The sequence below is a fragment of the Polistes fuscatus genome, unplaced genomic scaffold (assembly GCF_010416935.1).
Source record: "Polistes fuscatus isolate 324 unplaced genomic scaffold, CU_Pfus_HIC Scaffold23, whole genome shotgun sequence".
In the NCBI taxonomy this organism is placed as follows: Eukaryota; Metazoa; Arthropoda; class Insecta; order Hymenoptera; family Vespidae; genus Polistes; species Polistes fuscatus.
The window spans coordinates 2,564,499-2,575,815 of NW_025113100.1; the positions used below are offsets into that span (position 1 = coordinate 2,564,499).

The 11,317-nt window shown below is 33.3% G+C and overlaps 2 long non-coding RNA genes across 2 annotated transcripts; one reads left to right on the forward strand and one right to left on the reverse strand.

Moving 5' to 3' along the window:
* Nucleotides 1-3,641: 3,641 nt before the first annotated feature.
* Nucleotides 3,642-5,482, reverse strand: LOC122518081. Its single transcript, XR_006303975.1, has 2 exons — nt 5,212-5,482; nt 3,642-3,753 (listed from the first exon to the last, which is right to left on the reverse strand). It is a non-coding gene; the product is annotated as an uncharacterized LOC122518081 (long non-coding RNA).
* Nucleotides 5,483-6,450: 968 nt separating this feature from the next.
* LOC122518077 lies at nt 6,451-9,390 on the forward strand. The gene is made up of 2 exons (XR_006303972.1): nt 6,451-6,624; nt 9,303-9,390. It is a non-coding gene; the product is annotated as an uncharacterized LOC122518077 (long non-coding RNA).
* Nucleotides 9,391-11,317: the final 1,927 nt, after the last annotated feature.

Here is an 11,317-nt window from a genome sequence, read left to right on the forward strand (position 1 = left end):
ATCAACGAAAAAAATATATGTTTCTTCTTCTTCTACGATTACTTTTTCTATTTCTATTTATCGTAAATTGAAAAATAGATCAAAAGTAGATTGTGTTCTTTCCTTATACGTGCACTCGCAATCAAGAGAAATTCTAAAACAAACCACTTTTTCGAAACTCCTCCTACTACATTCGTTGCGGTTCTATAGATCGTTTCTAATCACCAGTATCGGTCTATCAATATACAACTCTCCATTACCAACCGCAATTCACCTAGTCGAGTGACACAATTCGATTTGTTTACGACTCGAATGTACTATCAAACGATCCTTCATGATTTCGATTTGTCGTATGTCTCTTTCCAATCTATGGCCCAATTACACTTCTCTTTTCATTCATTTCACGATAACATTTTCAATTTCGAATAAGATGAAAGCTATTAATATTCATTGCTTTTTAACCTTATCATTAATTATTATTTATTTAACTCGTACTTTTCATTACATTTCATTTCATTTCATTTCATTTTATTTTATTTTATTTTATTTAATGGTTATTTTAATTTATTAAAAAAACAAACGAACGAACAAACAAACAAACAAACAAACAATTTATTTCACTCTTTCTCTATTTCGATTTAATTTGATTTAATTGAACCATTTAAAGTTAGAATGTTCTTACTCGTATGCATACGATTTCTCTTTTACACTTGGTAAATCAGTGTCGAGGAGATTACAGATGAGCTTTCAAGCGCATAGCTTCAGCATTTTAAGTAACTCTACTGTTGTTATATTCGATGTCATTTTCTCGTCGGTGAGATAACTTTTCCTTGAACTTCGTGTTTAAGGTGAGACATTTATTAACTTGTTGAAACTCGAATTAATTAACGTTGACATTATTTTCTATATGTTTTCTTCTCACCATTCGTGTTAGTGATTTAAATAAATTTCGATACACGTATAAAAATATTATGCAATTTATTATTTGTTATGTATATAAACAAAAAAATTTTATTATTTTTATTTAATTATTTATATATTATATTTATTTATTTATTAATATTTTAAAAATATTTTATTATTTTTTATTTTAATAAATTATTTAAATTAATTTGAAAAATATTGATCCCCTAAAATCAATCGTAAAAAAAGAAAAAAAAAAGAACTCAAGATAGATTATCGTCTACAAATGCTTTGGGAAAATTTCATTTCCACCCCTTAGTCCCCAGATTCCTAAACCCAAAAGGAATGTCGAGTTTTATTGACACTTCGATGCCCTTATTGGTTTCATTTCGAACACTGGGGCTGTTAGATATATCCATTGGATATCGAAAAGGATTCTTTTATAACGGTTAACGAGTGCGAAAAATAAACGTGGTGGGTTTTTTTTTTCTTTTTTTCTTTTTCCCAAATCGAATCACGGTTTTATTCCGTAATAGCACTTATCTCTTTTTTCTTTCTTTTCTCGCTGATTTCAAATATTTAGAGAGAACAAAAAACGGAAAGGAGAGAGAAACGATGATCCTACGTTTTTCTTAAGAAAATAATTGAAAAGATTCTTCAATTTTAGTATTTTATATATGTACATTATTTCGCAAGTATTCAAATTGCATTAATTCAGTGTATTGCAACATGAATTCATCAGAATTCTGATGAATTGGTGCAATCTGTGATATAATTCTCCAAATTCTTCATGTTATTCGTCGATTTTTCGGGGTTTTTTTCTTTCCAAAATCAAACTTAACCCTTTGCACTCGAGCGGCGCCTATACGGCGCCCGGCTGATTTCAAGTTTCATTAAATATCACAACAAAACTAATTACAGAGCGTAGTATTTATGAAAGTTTGTTTTTTTCGACATATAAATGAATAAACTAATGATATTTGATTATTTCTATACGCTTGTTTGTTTATAAATGTTTTTACAGTACCTGTAAAATGTTTACTTAATTTGGCCGAAATCGTCGTCGAGTTGCTGGTTCGCGCAAGAGAAAAAGGCTTCGAGTGCAAAGGGTTAATATTAAATTAATAATATTAATTATATAATTTTATAATTATTATAATATTAACCCTTTGCACTCGAGCGGCGCCGATACGGCGCCCGGTAGCCTATTTCAAGTGTCAACTCAACCAAAACTAATTACAGAGTGTAGTATTTATCAAAGTTTGTTTTTTTCGACATATAAATGAATAAACCGATGATATTTTATTATTTCTATACGCTTGTTTGTTTATAAATGTTTTTACAGTACCTGTAAAATGTCTACTTAATTTGGCCGAAATCGTCTCGAGTTGCTGGTTCGCGCAAGAGAAAAAGGCCTCGAGTGCAAAGGGTTAATATTAAATTAATAATATTAATTATATAATTTTATAATTATTATAATATTAACCCTTTGCACTCGAGCGGCGCCTATACGGCGTCCGGCTGATTTCAAATTTCATTAAATATCGCAACAAAACTAATTTACAGAGTGTAGTATTTATCAAAGTTTGTTTTTGTTCGACATATAAATGAATAAACTGATGATATTTGATTATTTTTATACGCTTGTTCGTTTATAAATGTTTTTACAGTACCTGTAAAATGTCTACTTAATTTGGCCGAAATCTCGTCGAGTTGCTGGTTCGCGCAAGCGAAAAGGGTTAATAGAAATGACAAAACACATACAATGACATATTGTCAATTAATTCATGTCAATACCATTTCTTATTTTGTAGTCAGAACGAAATTGTGGGTGGAGCTGTATATTCTCTCTCTTTCTCTCTCTTTTTCCCTTTCGAACACTCCTCTCAGTCAGCCGAAATCGATGCAAAGGTTCTGCGACGCGCCCTATAGAGAAACCAAAAGGAGGTCAAGGTTCAAGTGAAACCTTGAAAGCAACCTTCTTTCTTGAATATACAGAAAGAGAGAGAGAGAGAGAGAGAGACACGCACGGAAGAAACATACCGATACAAATCGTTCTCTCTCGTATCTTTTTCCGTACAACCAATATTAGTAACTTTTCTTATATTTTTCTTTCTACAAGTCTAAAAAGAACTTAAATCTGTCATTTTTCTCTTGATATTTTTCAACTGTCCTTGATATACTACTCTATTTCTATTCTACAACGTGACCTCCATTCACCGGTTAAAACTTTGATATTTTATAAATTTAAACGTATCGCGTTGTGCATTACTTTTTATTATTTCTTAATCTTTTCTCTTCAATTAACTTTAATATTTATCAATCTTACTCCAGATTAATAGTGTGTAAAATATGTTTTTTTTTTTGTTTTTGTTTTTATTACCAGTTTATAGTTACATTAACAACAAGGTCATTAACCACATGTAACAATAAAAAAATAAAAAAATAAAACAATAATAACAATAAAACAATAAAAAATAGCTATATTAAGAGTTATATAATATATTGAAAAATATTGATTGTCTTTAAAAAATGAATAATGTCAAGGTATGGTGTTTCCTGATTGTTGCTGTAAAAGCAGTCTTCAGATCTTCTGGAATTCTGTAATAATAATAATAATTCATTGATGTATTCGGGGCAATTTTTTATTACCAGTTTATAGTCGCATCAATAACAAGGTCATTAGCGACATGTAACAATAAAAAAATAAAACAATAATAACAATAATAATAATAAAACAACAAAAAATAACTATATTAAGAGTTATATAATATATTGAAAAATATTGATTGTCTTTAAAAAATGAATAATGTCAAGGTATGGTGTTTCCTGATTGTTGCTGTAAAAGCAGTCTTCAGATCTTCTGGAATTCTGTAATAATAATAATAATAATAATAATAATAATAATAATAATAATAATAATAATAATAATTCATTGATGTATTTGGGGCAATCTATTATTATGTATTTGACACTAATTACTTCATTGCATATTTTACAGTTTTATTTTTGATTTCCACTTAAATAAGTTACTTTAGATTAGAGAAGTTAAGTTATTTTATATTTCTACTTAAATAAGCTTTAGGTATAGTCAGTGTATCCAATCTTAAGTCTGTTTATTTAAGTCTGTATTTTCGTAAAATATAATAATATTATTATTATACGATTACTCTGAAAACCAGATTTCAATCTAATAACACAAGATTTAACTGACCCTGATGAATATGCATTAGTAAACTTTCGAAGAAAGTGTTCAACGATTTTTACTACTCGCTTTTTTAATCTCCCCACTGATAGAATCATAAGATTCTTTATATATATATATCCGAAGTTTAATTAAATAAAAAGAAAATAATAGAGATCAATATTTATAAACGAAAAGTGATAAAACTTTAATGCGAAGATGAAGAGAAGACGTTTAACTGTTTTTTTTTTTTTTTATTTAATGCCGATATAAACGAGCTGAGTTTCTTCATTCACCGGTTCTTTCCACGAAATACTCGATAAAAGAGATCCTTGAAAAAATACTCCTCGTTTCTTTTTGTATTCCTACGCGAGAGACAAAGATAGGAGGATGGGGAGTAGTGGGGTGGGGTGGGAGCGTTGGTTTTTAAGAGCAATGAAGAAAGCAGAACATAGAACTACTACTTCCGGTGTGTACATTCATTCGCTGGGGAAATCAAGCTTGCAAACTAGTTGTTATTCACTGACGCAATTAAACTTTTTTTTTTTAAGTAATGTCAGAGATCTTACGTAACGTTTAAATGTTTCCATAAGTGACCACCGACGATAAATAGATGCGGGGGTGGGGCTGGGGGGGAGGGATGATTTTCTACGTCATCGTAAAAAATCGTAAAGGGGCACGCTTTACAGGTGAGAAAACGGAGAGAACGAGATATCTGATCGTGAAACAGAAAGACTCGTTAAAAAATGAAAATGCCCTCGTCTTATCTCCATTTTTATTTCATTCCATTCCACTCTCCTCTAATCACGAAAGTAACTCGGTTAAATTTGTTTGGCCGCCTCGCGAAGTACCCACATCAATGGTGAACGTAGGTGTCTGGGAAAAATTTAACCAATTCTCTCGCTTTTTCGTGTATTTTTTCTTTTCTTTTTCTTTCTTTTTCTTTCTCTTTCTTGAAGCTTGGAAAACACTTAAAGGAATTTTAGATTAAAACGTCTCGAAAGTTAGAAAAATAGTGAAAGCTGATCGAATATTCTGAGACGTAAATTTTGTATTTTCGAGAAAGATACATTTTTCTATGTTAGAAAAAAAGCCGATGAATTGATCGAAAACAAATTTCTTGGAATTTAATCAATCCTACGTACCAGCTTTAATTTCTTCAAATCGAGAAACGTGTATTCGATTTCTTCTAACTTTCTTCACCATTTCTGTCTGTTCACTGTCTGATACTCTCCCTCTCTCTCTCTCTCGTACATACACTCACTCACTCACTCACTCAATCTCTTTCCCTCTCTCTCTGTTCCTTCCTCTTCGATCGACTACCAACGACGCCCCCTCGGAAAATGGAAAGACCCCTCCACCGCTCAAGTTTTCCCCAGTAACGATCGGTTCCCTTGCCCGGGGTACGAATAGCGGATAGCGCGACACCTCCCCCACCTCCCCCCACCTTCCAGCCCCCACCCACCCCCTATCACTCTCCATTGCTCTCGCTCTTTCGCACTCCCTTTTCCCTTTCTTCCACCTTCCTCAGGGTCGAATTTTACTCGTAACGCGCCCTTGCTTGCTTGCCTCCTTTCTCTGGCTCTCGACGAGGCCATTCTGAAGAAGATTGCGGATATATTCGCCGAGATAAATCAATACAAATATTTAAACGTTAAATATATATATTTATTCACTGGAAGAGCTTGTGAACAAAATTATATATCGATCCTTTATATTTAACTTAGAAATATTATATTTTCATCTAAAGATATTTCGATGACAAAAATTCTCGCCATATTTATGAGAAATTAAAGGTTTAATAATAATTAAATGATAAATAGTTTCTATCGTAAAAACACATAAAAATAAATAAATAAATAAAATAAATTTCGTGAGAATCGATAAGTTTCTCTCCACGAGCCCTGGAAGAAAAAGGACGCGCACCTGCTCATATATATATCTATCTTTCTCTCTCTCTCTCTTTCATTCGATTGCCGAGGGTTCGCGCATAACCTCGCGTGCAGACTCAGTTTCGGCAGGAGAACGGTAGCAGCAAACCGCCCACGCGTCTTTGAGACGCAGACTCCGACTGAATCTTTCTCAGTTTCTCCTGTTGCCAGCTCTCCCCCTTTTATACGCACGCAGCAGCAGCAGACAGCACGATCGGCCGAATTCGTTGGTTCCTTTCGCGCATCCTCGTTCAGATTCGGCAACCTTCGGCGCATCCTCGTTCGGTTTCGGCCACGTTCGGTGCGAGAGCTTCGCTGCGTGCGAGGGAGACAGACACAGCGAATAAGCGCGCGCTGCGCGTTCGGAAAGAGAGAGAGAGAGGAAGGGCGTACAACCTACGTGAGAGAGAGAGAGAGGGGGAGAGAGCACAAGTGCCCGACACCCCAGTACGGGACACGCTCTCAACAAGAGCGCACCTTTTTTTCCCCATTAAGAACACCTTCGATTCTCGTTTGGTTTTCCCTCCACACGCGCGCAGCAACTGGTGATCGATTCGCACTTCCGGCACAGCTCGGCACTCCTCCTCCTCCTCTCTCTCTCTTCGACTCGTACACACATTTCTCAAGGTCACTACATCTGGAAACTGCATTTAATATAACGCGCGAACATAAGTGCACACCACCACCTTCTCTACGCCGGTTTTTAACTATTTGTTTTTTTTTTAGTGTCATTTCGTTCACTTTTTTTTTTTCGTAGGGATTCTTTCTTTTTCTTTCTTTTTTTTTATATTTAAATCTTCCTTGTCACCAATTTAAAAGAATAATCCATGGTGTTTTTTGAACGAATGTATAATACGCGTCATATTTTTCGGATCTCTGAGAAACGAGATGAAGCTTTTTCATAACTTGCTCATATAAAATCATCTAATTCTGTTTTTTACACGATACATATGTTCGCGAAGAACTCATGTAAAAAATATATTGCGCCTATGGAAAAATAGAAGATTAGTTTTCAGTCTTAAGAAATCAGTCCCCAAAAATAATACAATAAAATCATGAGTTTTCGTGTTAGAATTTTAAACCTTTGATTTCATAAAAATTGTTCATGTATCATGCAAAGTAACTTGTCGTTTGAAAAAGAAAAAAAAAACCATCTCACTAATCGGTGAACACAAAAATTAGGCAAGATAATACGAGTTACGCGTAAAAAACAATTTGTTATTCGTTGTCGTCACTTTCTAACCATAAAAAACTGCAATTATACTGCAATTATACTGCAATTATACTGCAATTATTAAAAATATCTTGGTGGTTATCGTTTTCGTGAAGAATTCTTCATCAAACTCAACTTAATTTAAAAGAATAATCCATGGTGTTTTTTGAACGAACGCACAATACGCGTCATATTTTTCGGATCTCTGAGAAACGAGATGAAGCTTTTTCATAACTTGCTCATATAAATTCATCCAATTCTGTTTTTTACATGATACATATGTTCGCGAAGAACTCATGTAAAAAAATATATTGCATCTATGGAAAAATAGAAGATTAGTTTTCAGTCTTAAGAAATCAGTCCCAAAAATAATACAATAAAATCATGAGTTTTCGTGTTAGAATCTTAAACCTTTGATTTCATAAAAATTGTTCATGTATCCTACAAACTAACTTATCGTTTGAAAAGGAAAAAAAAAACCATCTCACTAATCCGAGAACACAAAAATTAGGCAAAATAATACGAGTTACGCGTAAAAAAATATTTGTTATTCGTTGTCGTCACTTTCTAACCATAAAAAAACTGCAATTATACTGCAATTCTACTGCAATTATTAAAAATATCTTGGTGGTTATCGTTTTCGTGAAGAATTCTTTATCAAACTCAACTTAATTTAAAAGAATAATCCATGGTGTTTTTTGAACGAACGCACAATACGCGTCATATTTTTCGGGTCTCTGAGAAACGAGATGAAGTTTTTTCATAACTTGCTCATATAAATTCATCCAATTCTTTTTTTACATGATACATATGTTCGCGAAGAACTCATGTAAAAAAATATATTGCGCCTATGGAAAAATAGAAGATTAGTTTTCAGTCTTAAGAAATCAGTCCCCAAAAATAATACAATAAAATCATGAGTTTTCGTGTAAGAATCTTAAATCTTTGATTTCATAAAAATTGCACATCTATCATACAAAGTTACTTCTCGTTTGAAAAGGAAAAAAAAAATCATCTCACTAATCGGTGAACACAAAAATTAGGCAAAATAATATGAGTTACGCGTAAAAAAATATTTGTTATTCGTTGTCGTCACTTTCTAACCATAAAAAACTGCAATTATACTGCAATTATACTGCAATTATACTGCTATCAGTAAAAATATCTTGGTGGTTATCGTTTTCGTGAAGAATTCTTCATCAAAATCAACTTCTTCATCAAATTCAACTTCTTCGTCAAATTCAACTTCTTCGAATTTAGATCGATCGTATTTAATGAAAATAAATCGCGTAAAAACGGAATTGGGTGTGTAAGAAAGTAGGAAAGAACACGGTGATGGTGGTGGTGGTTGGTGGTTGATGGTTTTGGTGGCGGTTCGTCAAAAAAAAAACGGGCAAATACATTTTCCGGTCGTCTTCTCCGAATGATTTATTCCCATTGCCGGTGGTGGCACCTCGAGGAAAGGAATGAGCTTTTTTTTCCATCTTTTTCTTATCAACCTAACCAACCAACCCTTTCCCCCCTCCCCCCATTGCTGGCGAATTTTTTCTACCGAAAGGAAACGCGTTCTCGTGGAAAAATGTGCGAGAAAAAACTATTACCACTCGCCGGACTAAATTTTCAAACGCTGCTTCTTCTCTTTTCCTACGAATTTCAAGTTTCCGTTTAGAAAAAAAGCTCTTCGCAATCGTTGTTTCGTCTCTCGCGAGTTACGAAATTTTCGATGAAAATAATCGACGCGACTATTTTTTTCCCATTCGACCTTTTGTTTTTCGGAGCAACTGGTGTGATCGTTTGAAGTTTTCATTGTCGGGATAAAAGCTGGCCCCTCACCCCCCCACACCTGCTACGGCCCCCCGGTTCACGGTTATTTGAAAAGGAAAAAGAATTTTCCCTACGATAGTCCGCACTTTTACGAAAAACTTCTCGTATCGCAAGTTTTCATGCTTCTTTCTTTACCTTTCTTAAAGCCCTCCTCCTCCCCCCCCCAACTTCATAAATCTTTCGTCGCGATTTCTCCATTTTTTTGTTGGTGCGTTTCTATGAGAAGAATAAGTTCTTCTTAGAAAAAAATATCTTTTTATCGTTAAAGATCGAAGATTCCTCCTGTAAAATCGTAACAAACAAAATTACTGGTTAAACTCGAGGAAATGGGAAGAAGGAGAAGCAGCAGTTTATAAGAAAAACGAAGAAGAAGAAGAGAAAGAAGAGGAACAAATTTCGAGGACGAATATTCCCCCCATAGTGCCCCCATACGCCCCCCCGGCCCCCCAGCACCGGAAGAAAGAATTTTTCCGATTTAAATAAATTGAAAGGGGGGTTCAGAGACACATTCTTGGAACAAAATTAGGTGGAAACTGTGAAAGTAGCTTGAAATCATCGTATTGCTAGAAAAAAGGGTTAAAGAACAGAAAAAAAGAAACCGCGAGATAGAAAAAAAGTACGAAAGAAACGAGAGATATGAGTGGAGTAGGTTTCTTAGCGGCCGTGAAAACTTTCACGCCGAGTGGTAGGAGACGAAGACGTTGCGAAAAACAGCAAAAGATCCTGGAACTTCCTGGCGGATACGCGATGCAACCGGATGTCGTGCCTACTTGGGACGCAGCACCTCCGATAACTCCACCCGCTGCTTTTCTCCCACCGGGCTACAAGAAAGGCTTTCCACAAGGTGAGCTTTTCAATTTTGTGCATTCGGAAAAATCAACCTGAACGTTATCAGAACGAAGTAATATTATTCTACACGTAGACACACATACATACACATAAAAAAAAGAAGAAAATATTCTGAAGTATTAAACGACGATAAATTCGAATTACTCTGCAATTCACCCCCACCCCCACCCTTTTTTTTAATTTTATTTTTGTATTGGATAATTAATGTAATTTTTGTTTGTTTTTTTTTTTTGTTAATCGTCTTATATATTGAAGTATTGAAACGACGATAAATTCGCGACGGTTCTTACTCTGTAATCCCACCCCCCCCCTTTTTTCTAATTTTATTTTTATATTGGATAAATAATGTAATTTTTGTTTGTTTTTTTTTATTTATTAATCATTTTATATATTAAACTATTTAAACGATAATAAATTCGCGACGGTTCTTATCCTACAATTCACCCCCTACCTTTTTTTTTAATTTTATTTTTATATTGGATAAATAATGTAATTTTTGTTTGTTCTTTTTATTTATTAATTGTCTTACATGCTAAATTATTGAAACGATAATAAATTTGCAACGGTTCTCTGCAATTCACCCCCTTCTCCTTTTTCTTTAATTTTATTTTTATATTGGATCAATAATGTAATTTTTATTTGTTTTATTTATTAATCGTCTCACATACTGAATTATTGAAACGATGATAAATTCGCACGCGACGGTTCTTACTCTGCAATCCCACCCCTCTTCTCTTTTTTTTAATTTTATTTTTATATTGGATTAATAATGTAATTTATTTTTTGTTTTTTTTATTTATTAATCGTCTCATTTGTCGACGATTCTTTCACTTTAATTTCGAAGAATCGATGATGTGAACCAGTTTATTCTATTCACTCGACAATTCATTTTCTCATTTCACAACAACCATCAATGATAATAATATCCAATAGATTTTGTTTTTCCTTTTCTCAACTATACTCTTCTTCTTCTTCCTATTTCTTTTTATCGATTGATGAGTCTTGAGTAATCTCGCTTATTTCTTTTCCCAAGAACGTTCGTCGAATAGTTGACGAGATTTCAACGTTTTCGAATTAGAAATAAATTATTTTAAATAAGTAAGTTACTCGTAAATTTTGTACGTAAACTTTTGTGATTGTTTTACGTGTTATAGAGAAAGAGAGAAAGAGAGATGTTTCGTTTCTTGCTGAAAGTTTTCTCAACTATAACCCCTAAACCCAGGGATACTAAGCCCTGATTCAAGGTTCTCAGTCAAAATTGAAATATTTTGAAAGAAATAAATAAATAATCTTACAAGTGGCAGTAACAATTAATTGGTGATTAAGCAGACCCTGATTATATTATATATATATATATAAATTAACAAATCGAATTAATTAATTATAAATAAATAAAAATAAATAATTAATTAATTAACAATAACTATAAATAAT